Consider the following 20,893-nt stretch of genomic DNA (forward strand, 5'->3'; position numbering starts at 1 on the left):
TTAAATGGCAGATTTGATGTGGATTTAATTTTTAAAGACCTCGAAAAGCCACCCAAACCCAGGCTTGACAAGCTTCTGTAAGGGCTACTTGTCAGTCAATAAAACTGGTAAAACCCCATAAAAATCTTTAACTCATAATTATCAAACAATCACAACAGAAGCCTTATGTTCACAGCAACATTTATTAAACAAAAACAAAACACACAAGGCATAGGGATCACCCAATATGCAAAACTTTTGACAAACAGGAAACTAATTTTTAGGTCAAGTTATTTTATTTCAAGTCAACACAAGAGGATACCTTAAAAATGTGGAGAAAACAAAACAATAACTAAATGAGTTTTAATGAATGCAGTCTATACATTTGAAAAATTTTAAACCAGTCAACAGGTTTGAGAATTTTAATTTTTAATATTTTTGGTTAGAATTTGTTATTTTTGAACACCAAATTCTTGAGACTACAGATTCTACCATTTGATTATTTAACACTGTACAAATTAATACAAAATTTTATTGATTATCAAGGTTAAGATTTAATTCTGTCTTAAACAGGTCAATAATTAGTGGTGAAATCTTCGACACTGACAGAACAAGGGGAAGATGAGGAAGTGGACAAGCTGCCACTGCTGTGGTGGTAACCCATTCTAATATAGAAGTATGTTTGAATGAGAGCATGTTTGCAACCAGTTACAGGGTATAAAAGAGAATCAGCCAACTTCTGAACTGCTCTAGGAGTCATGAAGTGAAAGCACAAAGCTTTTTTCAGACCAGTTACATTCTTTTAAAAGGACAAACTGGCAAACATACACTAAGTAACTTTAAAAACACACATTGTGAAATTTGCTAGAATTGTCATGAGATGTACTCAGATGCTTCAAACAACTTCTCAGACACACAATATACCTTTGTTCTGCATGACTGATTGTGCCTTTTCTCAACCACAGACCAATTCATGAGAGTTGTACTCACAAGTGTATAAACTGGGTAGGTGAGTGAAATATTGGGATGGGATAAATTGTTGACTAAAAACGTGTGGGCGCGTACAGCTCTTCAGGAGGAATGGCAGGTGATCCCACAGAGAGATTAATGGCCTCATATCATCTATGCCTCGGAGAGTGGCCGATTTTGTGCGAGCAAATGGAGGTCATACCAGATACTGAAATTTGGACTTGTAAGAATGGGTGGTATTGTCAACTTTTTATTGCGTGATTGAATAAACTGTTTCCTTGATTCCTGATTTTTGTGTGCATGTCTCCCACAAGATGTGTGCAATAAGAATAATAACTATAATTGGAAATAAAGTTCATGAATTACAAGTAATATATTCATGAATTTCAATGTGTGTTTTTAAAGTTACTTAGTATATTACCAACTGTTCTTGAGTGATCTGTAGAGGTTTCTTGGGATGCATGATATTAACAGTCTGATATCAGTATGAGCAGATAGAAAGTTTGACATCTGCTGGTATTTGCCATTTTTTAGTTACTGATGAGATTTACAGCTGGTATTTTGGCTGAGAATATCAGTATACATTGACTATAAATTTTGGCCATATAAACTACAAAATAGTCGATTTTTAGGTTTGTAAAACATGTAAATATTGGTATCCATACTGCTATCAGAATCAATCTGTAAATGTCAACATATCAGAACAAAAAAAAAACCACTATCATGCATCCCAAGATGTTTCCTAAAGTAATCTCATAACTCTGCTTGCAAAAACAGGTAAGTTAAAACTGCATGTACCAATAGATGGTTGGATTAAAATTGTTAGCTGCTGGTAAAGCAACCAGAATCAGATAATTTTTAACTAAAGTTAGATTTATCAAATTACAGCCAACATTTTTAATCCAACAATCTCTGCTGCTGTCACAGTCAGCAGGCAACAGGAGACACCACTGTAGCGTAAATCCTGCAACCATATAATGGCTGCAGGATTTACACTACAGTTATTGACTCCTCAGGATTATCGGTCAATACCAGCAACTGAAAAGACCGACAGAAACAATCTAGAGATGTGAGATTATCCAATAAAAGTTCATTGTGATAACACTTTACATGACAACTTAAAAACTTGAACAACAAAAAATAATAGTGAAACAAAGATAAAACGTTAAATTGAGGAAATGCCATTAACGCATTGTGACAAGGAAACAAGGCAGTTGGACTAAAATGGAAAAAATTAGAAGATAATAGAAAAGCAAATTATCATGATAGAAAAACTCTAGACTCAACAAAATGTAACAAAATATATTATGATAAATTTTCCCAAATCCTCAGTCCTAGTTTGGTGCAAAATTATTAACTTGCCATTTAATATGGGATTTTTAAATCCGTCATCTTGTGTTTTAATAAAACAGAGCAATAAATGATTCTGTATTATAACAAATACCATATTGAGTACATAACACTAGGGCTGAAAAATTCTGCAAAAACAACCAACTTAAAATAAATATTTTGACTTGTACTGCAAATTTGATACAATTTTTTTGTACTGAAGGGAACAAATCATTTTTGCAAATTATTCTAGAAAAACAAACAAATGCTTGCAAGATGTATTAAATGGTATTTGACACATTCAGGTTGAATAAAAATTGCACATTTTGCAATCTGATATTTTGCCCTACAACCAACTAAAAATCCAGAAAACCAACAAAACAAAATTAAGAGTTAATGAAAATAAAGATAAATCCAAACAAAAATAGGCCTAACATTTATCCAATCCTGTAGTTTTGCCCCTACTTCAGGGATAATGCGGTTAACTATTGAATCTATACTAGATGAGTGTGAGACCTCCCCCCCCCCAAACACTGAGCAGTCTGAAAATGTTTGTTCAGGCAGACGTAGAGATATAGTAGTAGCAGAGATCAAACACACTGGCCAGCTGGCACTCGTGAGGTTTCATTGTGAAAAAACAGATAATTCGATGAGATGACACTGCTATGCAAGGCCAAGCAAACAAGACATGCTGCATTTCACTGTGTGCACACTGAAAGTGAACCCATGTGGTGGAATTCACTCATTCCTTGTATAATGAAAGTAGCATTGTGTTTTAAAGGCAGCCAATATACTGTGTGCTGACTGTACCACTCAATCTTTTTGTCAACCAGTAGTTCAGCACCAGTTCTGTGAATCCTGATCTAGGAAGGCTGTGAGGGTAAGACCAACCCTTCCTAGATCAGGAAGAGCTTCCTAGAAGCTCTTCCAAAGGGAACGGCTAAAGCTTTTAGCTAATGAAGTAGACAGCCCTCAAGCCAAGAAAGCTGGGGGCCATTTTAGTAGAAGGCCCTACGACCTCCTTGGACCCCCCGCCGAGGTAGCTGGGGGCTGTTTTAGTAACGGCCCTCAGCTACCTTGGCCCTCCTGTCGAGGAAGCTGAGGCCATTTTCATAATGGCCCCAGCTTCCTCGACAGAAGCTGCTGGTGAGGTTGTGGATGTGGCACCCCGTGTCGTCCAGCCCAGGCTGCAACAGGAGGACCGAGACCCCATTGTTGCTGCCTGTAGAGCCTCTGGCCACATCCAGCAGAGAGGTCAGGGTGAAACCTGTACATCGAGCTGCTGAGGAGCGCTTTAACGATCACTAGAGGCAACACCACCCCGAGCTTAATATCAGCAACAATGTGGCTTCCAGATGCCAGGAAACAGCCAGAGATGGAATTAAACAAATGAAAAAATGTGATGTCTGTAATGGAATGTTGTCAGACCATCACACAACCTGAACAGTGCAGAGCACAGACCCCGAGGAAGTCTTCACCATGACACATAGTTACTGGCCTCAGATTCGCCAAGTCCAGGCCTGTCACATGATCACCGGTGGACTAGTCAGACACACAAAACACAAAGGCATTGTGGGGCTGCAGTTTCAACTAAACTTCCTCACTTAGATCCAATAATTCTTACAAAACCTAAAAGTCAAAAAAGTTTTAATCTACACTAACACTGTCTTGCAAGGCCAGTAAAGCCTTTATCTAACCATCTTGCTGCTTTGAAAACGGCAGGTGCAGGTGGCATCTAGTCATCCCACAGGCTCAGAATCCCGAAACCTTATAAAAGCGTACCTAACAAACCCCTGAGCCGGAAGGACAACCAGACACTACCCACAGATGCTGCATGCAAAGGGCACAAGATGCTACTCTAACAACCTGTCATCTCTGCTAATGCACAGCAGTAATCCTGAGTCTATGCTCACTGCCACAAACCATGTCTATCAGAAGCACCCTATCACCTAACTGTGACCAATGGATCACATAATAAACCATCAATCAATCAAAAAGACATACAAGCAGCTAGGAACAGGCACAGGCTAACAGGCTAACACAAGATGCTGGGAAAAGACCCTATCACCTTAAACGTGACACAACTGAAACAGCTGACTAAACCTGTCCCACTGGATCACAACAGATCCCAACAAACAAACATCCCACTGTGAAAATTTGAGTTCCTGTGCACGGTGAAAAGATCCATCTCTGGCAAAGATGTGATCAGCCACAACCTGGTAGTCTCACTGACATTCAAGGGTCAGAATCAGAGAACCATGCACACTAATCAGTCAGCCATCTGTCTACAGGTTGTCCTGAGGAGTCTTCTCAAACCCAAATCCCCATGCCTGGTGTCCACAAGGCCTGCGAGGCTTAAGGGAGAGTCCTGCATCTTAGCATACAGCAGCCACAGAACCATGATGTACCGAGAGCTCAGGGGTTTGTGTAAAAGTTACACAATTATATGGTTTCGGGATTCTGAGCTGTCAGGACACCAAGGCGTTTTCTGCAGTCACAATACGCCCAGACTCAAGACTCTACACCTCAAGCCTCACTGGTCCTGTAAAGCACCATGCACAGGGACAATGGGTGTGACAAGACCCTCCAGGATAACCCACAGACAGACAGCTAACGATCAGTGCAGATGCTTCTCTCACCCCAACCCTGAATGCAAATGAAAACCAACTAGGAAGCAGATGATCACAAGTCTGTCTGAGATGTTTCTTTCACTGTGCCCAGGAAGTCAGCCTTCCACAGGTGGACAGCTCTGCTCCAGCCTTCACCCGAGTGTCTAAAGCATGCATCTAACACCTGACTACACAACCACTAAGATATCTGCCAACCTTTCACTCGGGTGATCTACCAGCTATGATGACAAACTACCCTACCTTTAAACACTGTTAGCTATGGCCACTCAATGATCAACAAAGAAACAGAGAAACCCTCAGGTTCATAACCAGCAGGGATTTCATCCCCTCTAGAAACTGCAGCCGAAAACTTTACACAACCATCAACTCACCATCAGACAAACCAAGAGCAGAGGCATGTCACACCAAGAAATGCCTCTCCTCCTGAAGCCCTAGACTAGGAACTCTGTAGGCCAGTAAAACCTTAATCTAACCATCTTGCTGCTTTGAAAACGGCAGGTGCAGGTGGCATCTAGTCATCCCACAGGCTCAGAATCCCGAAACCTTATAAAAGCGTACCTCTAACAAACCCCTGAGCCAGAAGGACAACCAGACACTACCCACAGATGCTGCATGCAAAGGGCACAAGATGCTACTCTAACAGTCCGGCACTCACGTGCCAACACTACACCCTGTGCTACTTCCACTGGGAAAAGACCCTATCACCTTAAACGTGACACAACTGAAACAGCTGACTAAACCTGTCCCACTGGATCACAACAGATCCCAACAAACAAACATCCCACTGTGAAAATTTGAGTTCCTGTGCACGGTGAAAAGATCCATCTCTGGCAAAGATGTGATCAGCCACAACCTGGTAGTCTCACTGACATTCAAGGGTCAGAATCAGAGAACCATGCACACTAATCAGTCAGCCATCTGTCTACAGGTTGTCCTGAGGAGTCTTCTCAAACCCAAATCCCCATGCCTGGTGTCCACAAGGCCTGCGAGGCTTAAGGGAGAGTCCTGCATCTTAGCATACAGCAACCACAGAACCATGATGTACCGAGAGCTCAGGGGTTTGTGTAAAAGGTACACAATTATATGGTTTCGGGATTCTGAGCTGTCAGGACACCAAGGCGTTTTCTGCAGTCACAATACGCCCAGACACAAGACTCTACACCTCAAGCCTCACTGGTCCTGTAAAGCACCATGCACAGGGACAATGGGCATGACAAGACCCTCCAGGATAACCCACAGACAGACAGCTAACGATCAGTGCAGATGCTTCTCTCACCCCAACCCTGAATGCAAATGAAAACCAACCAGGAAGCAGATGATCACAAGTCTGTCTGAGATGTTTCTTTCACTGTGCCCAGGAAGTCAGCTTTCCACAGGTGGACACCTAAACACCTGACTACACAAACACTAAGTTACAGTCAAACCTACCTGTGGCCACTCGACAACCAGCACAAACCAAACACCACATCATCTAACACATTTGTGTCTTGTGGTTGTGACAGTGCCTTGGATGACCACGCCACAGGTCGAGTCAGGACAAAAATGAGGCCAGGAACTCTACGCCCTGGCTCAGACCACCGCGGTGTCTACAGTTGCAGCTGCCCAGGCTGTGAAACAGACTGAGGACACAGACAGGAAGCAGCTGATGAAGCCTCGGCAGTGTGTGGCCTTCTGTGATCGCTGCGGTCACACAGCGGCGCGAGGTACAGGCGTAGCCCTGGCCTCAAAGCTGAATATGGCCGAAAGCTCAACAGGCAGCACTCATTTTTGGTCCCGGCCATCCTGTAGCAGCCTGGACGGGCCCTACTGATGGTGCCACACCCACCAAATTTCCACTTTAACCTCACCAGCAGCTTCTGCAATTTAAGGAATTTTCATTTTTTATGCAGTTTTATCTTTTTTTTTATCAAATTGATTAAAGTGATAGATTTTTTAGGTTATTAGACAAAGGACTTAATTTCATTTACTCTTTAATATTGGTTATTAAAATTTGACCGTGTAAAGATCCAGAACCTTTTGTGAGCCAAGGAACCATGTGGACTGTATAAATGTCTAGAGTTTTCTTATTTGGGTGGCCTACATGGAGGAATGTTTGACTGAAGCATTTTTCTGTCTCTGCTACCAATTTCTACCCACTTACTGTCCTCTAATATCCCCCAGATATTCTATTCCTGTGACATAACTTTAAAAGGGCTTAACACAACTGTGCATACCCAGTTTATGCTGCCTTTTTTATTGCTACTTACTGTTTCTAAGTGCACACAGTTACTGCAACAGTACATTTGGCCTGCTGGGAAACCAGAGTGGACGTCTGGCCTTGTTAAAAAGAAGGGAGCATGCCCTCCTAGTCCAGGCAGTCGTTCCATAGATATTTATGCAGGAGGCAGCGTCCTCCTGGCCAGAGCGGTTTCCCTTTTGTCTTGTGTTTTTTTTTTTTTTTGAGTGTAGTGTTATCAAAGATGCACTACACATCCAGAGGACACTTACTGATCTGAGTGTGCCAACATCACAGATCACCACACCATCCTCTTCAAAAGAACCTAATAAGGGAAAATAAATGAATCATTTTAGAATAAAGAAAACATTCCAGTGTTATTACAAATATCTTGAAGTTCAGTGTAAATACTAACCTGATATTTCATCAAGGTTCTTCATTGCTCATGTGAGATGGACTTCATGTGACAGAGTGCTAAAAAAAAAAAAAGTTATCTCAGAATATCTCAAATACACTTGCAGATGTTTAGCATTTAATTTCATTAATTTACGGAAGTCTAAATGATAGTTTGACAGTTTAAAACTTCACCTTCTTTGCTAAAAATAAGATAAATAGCACAGCTTATTGTAAGCAACTGATTAGGTATTTTTGCAGGGACAACTTTTCTCATCTAGAGCTGCTGCTACAGGTTAAGCCTCTTCTCAGTGCCATCGGTCATACACCAACATTAATCAAGTTTCATTAATGTTTTTAGATTTGTGCAATCATGAAAAAGAGACAACAGTGTGTTAAAGTCCTAGTTGTCAGCAGTACTGAGAGCCTGAGAGCATAGCTAACTTGGTTTGTACTAGGGCTGAACGATTTGCAAAAATAATCTAATTGCAATTTTTTCCTGCAATATTGCAATTGCGATCTGAAATGCGATTATTTAGCTTCCTCAGTTTTTTTTCTGTTGTTCAACAAACATCAGCAAGAAATCATTCTATATTATAACAAGTACAATATTAGATAAGTTCAACTAGGTCTAAATTTAGGAAAAAAAATCTTTCTGCTATTTTGGCTCATACAGCAAATTTGATATCAACTGCTTTATTGAAGGGGATGATCATTTCTCATATTCACATTCTAATGAAGAAAAATAAATGCATGAGCAAGAAAAGTAAAATTTTTGTTAAAAAAATAAATTAAAAAAATACTGGAAGGTTTGAATAACGTATAAATCAGTGATAATTAATGTGTGGCTCATTTAGGTCTTAATTCTAAATATTATTCTCTCAGAAAACCTTAAAAAAGGAAACTTTTGTGCGCTTTTTCACCTTTTTTCACCCATTTAAGCAACCTTTCCCATTGAATACCACTTTTTTGCCAATTTTTACACTTTTATCCCATTTTTTGCCACTTTTATTCCATTTCTGCCCATTGACACCCTTTTTTCTCCACATTTTCACCCATTAAAGCTACTAATTGTCATTAAATAACACTTTTATCCTAGTTTTTGCCCATTTTAGTCACTTTCCACACTTTTTTTCGCCATGGTTTTGCCACTTTTGTACCATTTTATGCCAACTGTAACTCGTTTTTGGTCACTTCTCACCCATTTTTGCTACTTTCTGACCCTTTTTCCAACTTTCCTCCCTATTTTTGCCTCTTTTCACCCTTTTTTGTTGCTTTTTGACCATTTTTGCCACCTTTAACTAATTTTTATTGCTACTTCAAGCTGTTTTTGCCACTTTTCACCACTTAGTTGAAAAATGCCTTTGCAAGAGCCACATTCTATTTGGCTCTTTGGTTGAGTAACACTGGTATAAACATTAAAAACATTTTATTAACCTGGTATTTTGACTCTTTTCCGGTTAAAGAAATATTGCACTGTCTGCGATTTAAATATTGCAGCATGCCATATTGCGATTTAATCTAATTTGCGATTAATTGCCCAGCCCTAGTTTGCATCCTCTTTAGAGGTTTTAAACATCTTGTGTACAAACTGCCCCTTATAGTCCGCTTTCCTCAGGCACTCTTAGTCTCACAGCTGTGCCTCCACATGATTTACTATTCAGTCAATTTGGAGATGACGCAGAGCCAAACCATTCTGATGTCATCTGTGTTAACTCTACATTAAGATTAGACCAATATGGATTTTTGGGGGCCGATACCGATATAAAGGAATAAAAAATATTGAGTGTTTAAAAGGGAGTTTTACAATATCTCAATTGTTTACAGTTGGGCATGAGCCAACTATCTTAGACCAGACTTGTTTTTAATTAGCTTTGCCAGGAAGTTAACTTTAGGAGGGATATAAGCAGCTGTATTGTTGTAGATATTGCAAAAGATAGCATGCTTACATTGGGCATAATTTACATTTATTTTAAGAGAGTGGGGGCACATCAAGGATTACACCATTTATCAAGTAGGGGCTGGGCAATTAATCGCAAATTAGATTAAATCGCAATATGCCCTGCTGCAATATTCTAATCTCAGACAGTGCAATATTTCTTGAACCTGAAATGAGTCAGAATACCAGACACACTTTTTTGCAGTAGATGTTTAATGCTCTACACCAGGGTTACTCAACCAAGACCCAAAATATTGAAAAATACCTTTGCAAGAGCCACAATCTAAGAGATGAAAAGTGACAAAATGGCATGAAGTACAATCAAAATAAGTTAAAGGTGGCAAAAATGGTCAAAAAGCAGCAAAAATGGATGAAAAGGGGCGAAAATTGGGAGAAAACATGGAAAATAGTCAGAAAGTAGCAAAAATGGTCCAAAAGTGGCAAAAAAAAGAGTGAAAAGTGACTAAAATGGGCAAAAAGCAATCATGAGTATCAAAAATGAGCAAAAAAATAGGAAACAAGTTGTATGTAATGGCAAAAGGTAGCTTACATGGGCAAAAAAAAGACAAAAAAGAGAAAAAGGGCAAAAATGGGGGGAAAAAAGTGACAAAAAGAAAAAGCAAAAATTTTGGGAAAAAATCAAACAAGTGGTATGTAATGGCAAAAGGTCACTTAAATGGGTAAAAAGTGAAAAAAAAAGGTGAAAAAGGGCAAAAAAAATTGGATTACAGTGGAATAAATTGGGAAAAGTGGCAAAAGAAGTTGCAAAATGGCCCCAAAAAAGTGATATTTAATGGCAAAAGATAGCTGAAATGGGGGAAAAGTGGCAAAAATGGTTAAAAAAAAAAGAAAGTATTTTAAAGGTTTTCTGGGGAATAATATTTCAGATTAAAACATAAAAGAGCCACATGGCGAGTATCACTGCTCTACACTATATACAGAGTTTCTTTTGTGGATTTTTCTTTTTTTTTTTACATAAATCTTACTTTTCTCACTCATGTATTTTTGTTATTCAAAACAAGAAAAGATATGGATCAAAATGCCTTTTTTTTTTTTAAAGTTATGTATTCCTAGTTTTATTCATCTTATATGGTGCTCTTTTTAATAAAGAGTGATTTATCGCTTGTGTTTGTTAAGCAACACTTAAGACGGGGAACCTAAAAATAATCGTACATTAAATCACAATCTTAATATTGGGGGAAAAAAAATTGCAATTAAGATTTTTGTAAATCGTTCAGCCCTATTATCAAGCAGACAATGTCACAGTTTAGTGCACAAAAAGAGCACACATATAGTGTGAAAGTCAGTCCCAGCACTTACCATCATTGGTTTTGTTGTCCAGTGCCTGTATGTGGGCGAGGAGCAGAATGTTTTCCAGACCTCAGCTTGGACAAAGGGCTCCCCCGCCATCCTTGGTGTCTCTTCCTCCTCTGAGTTGAAGGACCCATTGGCATGGGAAGTTCAGGGCTCCAGTTGCAGCTCTGGCAGTGGAACTCCAGGAAAGCATTGAGGGATAATTCCCAAAATGTGTCACTGTGATGAGAAGGAATGCAGCGCTGCAGGGAACTCTGGACAGCATAAATGCATGTCAAGGTGGTCTTGGAAGTCACTTCTTATCAAGGTTGTTGCTTTTCCTCATTCATGTGTTCACAGGTTTAAAAGGGCAGTCTCCCTCTCTGTGTCAATGGTCTTAACTCTGCAAAACACAACAGAACTGGTTCATTACTGTCTTACTATAAAAGAGGAAAGGATTGCTGATGCACATGGAACCTTTATTTTGTTTCCTCCTACTATAAAGAAAAGGCACATTTCTCTAATTCAGTTGCTCATTTTTATAACTCAGTTGCAACAACAAAATAAAAAGACAAATAAGAAAATCTGCATAACTTATTATATAATAGATAGAAAATTGCCGTTTATTCTGTTCTTACCATGAAATGCAGATGCGTCATCACATCTCTGCAACAAGACAACAGTGGTTCACTATGTCCTTGACATGCCACAATGATGTCCATCCTGCAGAAGCAACAAGACAGTACAGCGCTGTTACCCTTAGAGCTCACTGCTATTTTTTTCACCGTCATATCTGCCTGGACATTTTGTCTTAAAAAGCTTGTAAAACATCAACCCTGTACTGCACAGTCAAGGGTTTTTATTTAGGACAACCTTGGCTTTAAGAATATATCTACTACAGTAATGTCACTTGAATTTTTAACAAGTTATGGGACTCTAAAGACAAAAGAAAAAAAAATGGAATTTGAACCCCAGCAATTTTTTTTTATAACACACAGAAAATATTAGTGACTACACCTTTTCTTAGCATAGACTTGTTTTCCGTCTCTTGGGGACAAAACAGTAAAAAAAATTAAAACATTTTATGACTAATGCTTTTCAAAATATCTATCCATATTTATGGACGAAGAAAAGTATGCATTTTTTGCACTTAGATTCATTTATCGTAGTCCCAAAGCAGCAGAGTCAACTGGTTGACTACAACTCCCACTATGCATTGCGGTAAACAACATGGCAATGCCCTGGGCAGAAAGCCTTAGTAAGTGATCGAAAAATAGATTAAAAATGGATTAAAAATAGCATCCTTTAGGGCTACAGGGACAGTGAGGTTAGCTAACAAATGACAGGGAAGTCAGCTTTCAGAGGGAAAAAAAACAAGTAGCTATGACTTATTTATTCAAAAGTTAACAGTTTTTATAGACTTGTCACTTGTTATTTGCAACAACACCATCCTCAGAGACCCTGGAAAGTCAGCCAAGTTCTGGGCTCGCTAGAAAATGTTCTGTAAGAGCTACAAATGCACGGAGAACATAATCAGAAAGGCATAACGGAGAACTCTTTAAAAAAAAAAAAAAAAAAAAAAAAAAACGTGTCTATGACCTACGCTTCAAGTTACCAAGTGATCTATAAAGGGATGTGCCTGTGGCACGGATCCATGCCGTGTGAGCTCTAAGGGTTAACCTTCCATTTACACAAGACTACTGTATGGATCAGCCTTGAGCAACATCAATATACAATCTGAAATCTAATGTAGCATCTATTTATGTTTTCTAGGCTTTGTGATTTGGTTGATTCACCCGTTACTTCACACAAAGAAACAGACTGTGGACTCCTGCACAATACCATCTGCAAACAACAACAATCCCTAATAGAAACACATTTTACCTGAAGTTCAGGTACTTTGACATCTTTAGCCCCTATGTGTTAGTGAGGCTGTCATTAGTCCTGGTCCTTGCAGGGCAATTATGCTCATCCCAGCAACATGGAGGAGGTCCAAAGGTCCTAAAATTTTAAAAAAGCATATTTGCATGTTAAATACCAGCTCCAACCACAAAAATACAAATAAAAAAAATCTGTGTAACTTTGTATGTTATTGATAGAAAAATGCCGTTTTCCTGTTCTTACCATGAAATGCAGATTAGTCATCACATCTCTGCAACATGACAGTCTGGTTCACTATGTCCTTGACATGCCACAATGATGTCCATCCTGCAGAAGCAACAAGAGGGTACAGTGCTGTTAACAAGAACATCAGCAGTCTTCCACTTATACAGGAGTAGTGTATGGGTCAGTCTGGGTCATACCACAATAATAGAGACAGTCTGCTCCCTCTCTCAGCCCAGGTCTTTGTCCAACTGCAAGGCAACCATGCTCATCACAGCAACAAGATGGAGGTCCAAAGCTCCTAAAAAATAGACCTGTATCTATTTGGGGCAGATTTTTTGCACACAACCATACAAAATTTCATAACAGTCTGTTTTTAAATAACCATCCATCCATCTTCTTCTGCTTATCCGAGATCGGGTTGCGGGGGAAGCAGCCTAAGCAGGTTTTTAAATAACTTTGTTTGTAATGGATGTAGATTGCTATTTTCCAGTACACACCATGTAAAGCAGATAGGTCATCACTTCTCTGCAACATGACAGGAGTTGTTCACTATGTCCTCGACATGCCATGGTGACGTTAATCCTGCAGAAGCAGTAAGAGGGTACAGTGTTGTTAACCAGAAATTCAACAGCCCTCCATTTATAAAAAAAAAAAAAAAAAAAAAAAAAAAAAAAAAAAAGTACCGTGAGTGTTAACCCTCAGGCATCACTAAGGACATTTGTCCATTTGGGCTAATTTTTCCTCTTTCCCTGCTCTTTATTTTGGCTGTGTTAGTGCATATGGTCTAATTGTTTGCAACAAAGTTTCTTTCAAGGTAATTTTTTGAATTCAAATTCCAATTCCTCTAATAGGTCAGGGCAACACTGAAACAAATTTACTACCCTTTAAAGCCATTAAGGACAAAAATGTCCACCACAAACAAAATGCTACCAACATATTAATATTTTTTCTGCTTTTTTTTTTTGCATAAATCTCTTAAACAACTCCAACTGTGCTCAAAACTACCAAACATTAAATCATTTGGAGGATTTTAACCCTTTAAATTTTAGTCAAATCTTTGATCAACATCAGTTCTGATCAAAACAATCAATTATTGAATAATTTTCAGGATTTTAACACTTTAAATGCCAGTTTGATTACAGGATGGTCATATTTTTTATTTAAAAAAAAAAAAAAAAAACACACAAAACAGTAATTGTTTTCCAGATAACTAAGGTTGGGGGGGGGGGGGGGGTAAAATCAGTCCTGGTTATGTCAAACATTAGCCAAAATATTGACTTTGATGCATATTTAGTTTTTGCCTAGCATCCGATTTAAAATTTACCAACATTTAAGTCACTTGTGGACAAAAATGACCCATTAACTCTCATTCAAACCACATTTTTTGATCCTTAAGTAATCAAACTGGCATTTAAAGGGTTAAAATCCTCAAAAATACTCAGAATTTTAGTAGTTTTGAGCACAGCTGAAGTTGTTTAAGAGATTTATGCAAAAAAAGGCAGAAAAAATATATAAATCTGTTAAGTTTTTATAGCAGTTTTTTGGAAGTGGACATTTATGTCCTTAATTGTTTGAAGGGGTAGTAAATTAAAGTGACGCCTGAGGGTTAAGCATACCACAATAATAGTGACAACAAACTGTAACTGTACACGCTATAAATAAGAATGTACCAGTTAAAAAGACTAGACTCCTGCATCAATATCATCTGCAAACAACAACAACAACAACCACTAAAATAAACTATTTTTACCTGAGGTTCAGGTACTTGGGTGTATAGTGCATAGTGAGGGTGTAGCAAGTCCTGCTCCCTCTCTCAGTCCAGGTCCCTGTCTGATTGGCTGCAAGACAACCAGGCTTGTCAGCAACATGGAGGAGGTCCAAAGGCCCTAAAATATAGAGAGCATGTCACAGGGCAGAACATGGCACATTTTGTGCATAATGTACTATTGTGTTGATTGAAGATGGGAGTCTCAGACAACTTCCTTTTTGACATCTAAGTGTGTCTTGTTTATTGCTTTAAACCCTAGGTTTAGTGTAGGGTACATACAGGTATACGGAGTAAACCCATTAATTACTTATAAGTCTGTAGTACCCCCACTTCTCAATCCCTTCATGCAGATTTGTGCTACATTTTGTTCCTGGCCTAGGCATGACTCACCCTACTTCACTCTTAGTTGTTAACTACTGTCCTTGGTTGTTCTGGTGAGAATTTAGGGGTAGGGCAGTAAAATAAAGGGGATCACACATTGTAGTCCTATGGGATATATAGCAATGCAAACAGAGCTGGCTGTGCTACATTCTATCAGCTTATTTCCCTCATCAGAATTTCACATTGATCCTTACTTCTTAAAGTCAAGCAGCAGAAGTTGCAAAAGCAGTCAACATAAACAGTTTATCCTTCTCTGGATCACTACACTCACTACAAAGACATAGTACATAAATTAAGAGCATACCCACTTTTGCAGGCACTACTACATCGCAGTCTTAAACTAACACAAGGGTTGAAATGTTCCCCCAAAAGCGACAAACTGATTGAAATGGATAAATGCTGAATTAAATAAATATCACAAAAATTACTGTCTCCAAATAATTAATTAAAAACAGAACTGAACTAGAAAAGCACTCGGAGAGTGCAGACCTCCGCCATTAGCCCTATCTCCTAATAGTGAAGAATTCTTTAAAAAAATTCCTGGATCCAGACGGTGATCTGGATCACTCCCAAAATCTAATCAGTTCTTCCTTATGCCATTTCTGACATGTCCTAAAAATTTCATCAAAATCTGTCCAGAACTATTTGAGTTATGTTGCTGACAAACAAACAAACTAACAAACCCTGCCGATCACATAACCTCCTTGGAGGAGGTAAAAATTCTTCACTAGGAAACTTACCAAGACTCAAGCTGAAAAAATAACATGGCCTAACCTAATAAAGTACCATATATCTCTTAAACTACGATATCTACATGAATAAACCTGGTGTCAAAATAAAGATGGCTTTCTACAGTGTTGTAATTTCAATAAAGATGGAACATGGCATATCTGAAGGATTTCTGTCTTTACTCTTGTAGAGTAATTAGCTCAAGTAAATGAAACAGTTAATTGTTGGATTATTCTGTTATTAAATGGGATACAATAGTCCAATAAAATGTCTATACTGTTTAGAGGAGGGATATGTTACTTATAATAAGCATTTATTTTTTAATTATGGAAATTCCACCTTGTCTAATGATGTGTTAAAATATTAGTTTGAGCTCTGAGATGCTTTTCAAAGAGCTGATGAATTATGGTTGGCTATTTGGGTATTTATATCTTACATTGGGACATTTACTGTACTTCTGTTGCTTTATTAACATAAAAGAGATGCTTTCTAATTTTTTACCACTCATTTTTGATGCTTTTAGCTAAAGGGGAAGGGGGCTCATATTGGTCTTTGCCCTGGGCCTCCAAATGACTAAACCCGGCCCTGCCTCACACCTGCAGCTCTCTCAGACACATCGCTCCACCCTGCCTCATTCTGTAGCTTTGGTTTCCTGTTTCTGCTCTTTTGACAGAACTTATCATCAGCAGAACATTAAAGATCAAGTAAAACACCGTTTGGACAAGTTTCACAAGATATTATGTTATCTCAACATGTGACCAGTGTGTGTGTGTGTGTGTGGGTCACTGATGATCGACGACGTGTATCGCAATGATCATCAGAAAATATGAGTGTGGGGGAGCATGGACAGAAAGCGACTGAAGAAACTTGTTAAAATCAGGACGGACGAAGCTTCAGTTTGAACACTACACCACCAGCGGACCTCCTCTGCTCTCTCTGGTGTTCCTCCGTTTCGCGCACCCGACGATAATAATACACGGATTAAAAGGAAATAAAAGTTTTCATTCAGACCTGGCACTGAAGAGCCACAGGTGACTGGAGGGCCATGGGCTGAGTATCTCTACATTTTGGCTTCAGCCCCACCAAAACGGCCAAACGACGTCCCTGAGGCTAAAACTTACCATAGTCTCGTCAAATCCTCCGCCGTATATAATTCAATGAAGTTCCAGCAGTGTTCTCGTGCATATCCGCCAAGCTCGCAGTAGCACGCGCACAAGACCGTTCTATCTGCTTTCAAAATAAAAGCTTCAAAGGCCAGAGCTGCATTGTGCGCTCTTATTCTGTGAAATGACGGAGGAAGTCCAAACGATACTGTTGTATTGGTCGATCCTCTTCACAAGTCACTTAACTTTCTCTTTTTGGATTTGACTGCGTGACAAAAATTACTTGTGTGGCGTGAGCGCGTGTGTTAGGTGGCAACTGCCTGTGTCTCACGCTCATTGCGTGAAAGTTGGCATCCTTAATTTACGGATACTCCCTGGCTTGAGCTATCAAGCTATCAGGAATGCCAACGTAGATGTTTCGGCACGAGTGGACAACAGACTAAGCGAGCACATAGATGCTGTATTCCTACAACAGCAGTTAAATGAGAACATGATAGGTTTTCAATTGAAAAGCCCACAGCATGGCGAGCTAGCACATGCTAACCGGAAGTATTCAGACTCACCTGTCCAACAGAAACAGCCCAACTTTGGGTCGCTCTCCAGCCAAAGGCTCCCAAAATCCAGACTGCTCTTTATCCGAAGCGGCTCCTCATGTGCCGACAAGCCGGTGAAAGCTTAGTCGCGTTTGTAGTTTGTGAACAAGTTCGTAGCTGCTCATTCAGCACTCTCACACCGCTGGATCCGCCATGGCTGCCTCAAACAGGTTTCCATGTGTTGGCACTGGTTTAAATACCCACCGCCCCCCACCGTTCTCCACGTGAAGCACAGCCGGACTGGCTGTGACGTCACTCTGCTGCCCCCTATTTTTTATTAGTAATAAGCGACATTATCAAATCAATATTGACTAAAGCAGTGACCCTCAACGCCCATTTAAGCAGCCTTGAGCAGTTAAATGAAAGGTATTTCCCATTTTGCCACTCTTTCATGCTTTTTGCCCATTTAAGTCACTTTTCAGTCATTTTTGCCACTTTTGGACCATTTTTGCCCCTGTTAACTCAATTTTGTCGCTTCCCACCAATTTTTTCCACTTATTGCTCATTTTTGCCATTTAATCCTCAGTGTTTGCCGGTTTTAGCCGCCCATTTTTGCTACTTCTTTTTGTCAGTTCTTGCCCATTTTTGACACTGTTATGCTGTTTTTCCACCTTTTTATACATTTTTGCCCAGTATTCACTTCTCACTCATTTTTATAACCACATTTTTGCCACTTTTGGACCATTTTTGCCACCGTTAACTGACTCTTTGGTCACTTCCCACTCATTTTTGTCATTTTTCTCCAAATGTTTTCCACTTTTAGCCCATTTTTTTCACCATTAACTCATTTTTTGGTTACTTCTTGCCCATTTTTACCACTTTTTCTCTCATTGTTTGCTGCTGTTTGACCAGTTTTGCTACCTTTAACCAATCTTTATTGCCACTTTGCACCACTTAGATTGCGGCTCTTGCTCATGCATTTTTCAACAATTTGGCTCTTTGGCTGAGGAGTGTTGAGTAACACTGGACTTATGGAATTGGTCAACAGCCTGAAATCCACATAAAACAGAGTAAAATACAATACTGCTCCTCCCTTAAAAATGTCCAAAAGGTGTAGTACAGCGCTGTGAAACAATGCAAATAAATTTAATTTAACTATAGTAAAAATATTGCTCACAAATGGGGAAATTACATTTATTTAATTTTTAAATAGCTATACTAGAAAATTATTATCTTTTTTATATTGAAGATTTTTTAATTAAACAAGGCAGGAACAGGTAAAAAACAACAATTCATAGAAAGGAAAAAACATTCCCAAATCTGCCTGCAAATGTCCTTAGCCCATACTCCCCAGCATTTCCCCTGTCAAGCATACAAAGATAAATACATTCACATACGTAGTTAGACAACCAGACAGGGCCATTTCTGGGCGATATAGGCGGTTGCACCATGCTGACGGGGGCGCCGTCATGAACCCTGAACATTTTGAATAGGTCCACTAATGTAACAGATCATCAACTCCTGCACACCTGTAACCTCTGCGCCCCTTGTTTGTGAAACAGTCCAGCCTTATCTCCACCTCTCTCTCTCTCTCTCTCTCTCTCTCTCCCTCTCTCTCTCTCTCTCTCCATGCGCCCCCGCACACGCACACACTGGGAGCCGAACAAGACGTTTAGAGAAAATAAGTTTTCTTTTTCCCCGTTCAAACAGTGCTGAACGGACAGGATGTAGAGATAGAGCCCTGCGTCGGACATCTAACACCCTACCTGCCCATTCCCCCTGATCTCCTGATCATTAACACCTACCTGTACAGTGTGTGTCATCCCTCCCTCCCACCTGTACCCGCAACATGCGCATCCAATTCCTCCTAAAGTCAGACCATCCACGGAATGACAGAAACCGTTCAGTTTAAGAAATTATAATACTGCGTTTACTCAAGCACTGTCCTGAAAAATAAGGTTGGAGGAGTTCAAGTATTTAAAGCTTCTATGCGCATTTAAGGAATTATACTGTGCCCTGTTTACTAATTTAAACAGTTTTAGTGCAAAAATTAAATTCAGACCTGATCCCAACACAGCCTTCTGACTTGGTTCTTTTAGTAGAGCTAACAGGAAAAGTCTCTTTAAAAAACTGCTGCAGGTGCTCTTGAAATATGTCTGTCAGTGTTTATATGCTAATGTGTTTATAACCCTGCGTTTCTGACACTGGGCTGATATGATGTGTAAATCCTGTGTGGTGGATAAGTTCATCAGTCAGAGGTGGAGCCATGGGGGGGCTTGTGGGGTCTCTGCCCCTAATGTTTACTCAAAATATTAAGTCTTTAACTTTGGTAAAAGTACGTTATCTCTGATTACTGATGAATGTAAAAAGAACTATCTCTTATTTTGATAAACAGATTGATCCTGCTGATCACACCATGGAAATTTCATTCTTGTTGCCAAACTGAAGAAAAAAAATCAGGTGTTTTTTTTTTGTTTGAAAAGCTTAAAAGCACATGCTACAGAATAAATAAAAAACCTTACTATTAATATTTCTGCATTTTTTTAAATAAATATGCATCTTTAACCACACATGGGGGGGGGCCAAATTGTAAGTTCGCCTAGGGCACCAAAATGGCTAGAAACGGCCCTGTTGACACCCCTGGTGTAGATCTTCAGTTTTAACATTAAACAAACACATTCTGACATTAAAGGTGACATTTAACTCTTTAAACGCCAAAGTCGCAAAATTGCGACAAGCGACATTGCTGAATTAAACAGGCTCTGTCTGCAAATATGGTGCCTAATGCTGTTACTACTTTACACCAGGAAATGGTGGACATGAGTAACGTCAATCCCAGCAGCATTTGTGGGCGTGTTTCTATTCAAAGTTTTGGAGAGAGAGAGTTTTGAAAGACACACCCCCAATCGAGAAGAGGAGGAAGCGGTAGTAGTAGTTGGAGTGAGAAGAGAGAAAGAGAGCAAATTGTAGTGAGAATACCCACAATGCGGGGAGGTCTGTTCACCGTTACCACCGTTTAGGTATATTCACCGAAGAGGAATATTCACCCTCTGACGATGACTTTCAGTCGTCTGGTGAGACCGAAACTGACAGTGCATCTGTGAGCAGCTACAGTGGGTCACTGCGCCATGACAGTCCACAAGTGGCACATACCGAAGCCGATGCGTTGCCTCGCCGTGGCCGGGGTGGGAGTAATCAGCGAATGCTGGGGAGGGGATGTGGTGGGGGTAGCAGGGGTGGTCAAAACACGGCGAATAGTGACAGAGGTAGTGGCAGACGTGGTAGAAGCCGTGGGAGAAAATGCACAGCCAATGGCGGTGGAGGCAGCAGGGGTGTTCACGGTTGATGTCAGAATATGCAAATTAGATGAGTGAATTTACTCCCATCACAAACTTTGGGTCATAGTGAAGATTTGGCTCATTTACAGTATGCCTTTATCTCTAAACACTTTCAAGCTACAGCCTTTTGAAATTTTGATATCAAAATTGAATATTTTAAACTGTGGCGCCTAAAGGGTTAAAACCCG

General features: G+C 39.6%; 1 long non-coding RNA gene across 1 annotated transcript; it reads right to left on the bottom strand.

The window, feature by feature from the left end:
• Positions 1-1,182: 1,182 nt before the first annotated feature.
• LOC121515590 lies at positions 1,183-17,574 on the bottom strand. Its single transcript, XR_005992381.1, has 10 exons — positions 17,398-17,574; positions 14,604-14,739; positions 13,351-13,435; positions 13,051-13,151; positions 12,872-12,955; positions 12,632-12,748; positions 11,386-11,470; positions 10,775-11,150; positions 7,538-7,596; positions 1,183-7,447 (listed from the first exon to the last, which is right to left on the bottom strand). It is a non-coding gene; the product is annotated as an uncharacterized LOC121515590 (long non-coding RNA).
• Positions 17,575-20,893: the final 3,319 nt, after the last annotated feature.

Source organism: Cheilinus undulatus, linkage group 2, assembly GCF_018320785.1.
Source record: "Cheilinus undulatus linkage group 2, ASM1832078v1, whole genome shotgun sequence".
In the NCBI taxonomy this organism is placed as follows: Eukaryota; Metazoa; Chordata; class Actinopteri; order Labriformes; family Labridae; genus Cheilinus; species Cheilinus undulatus.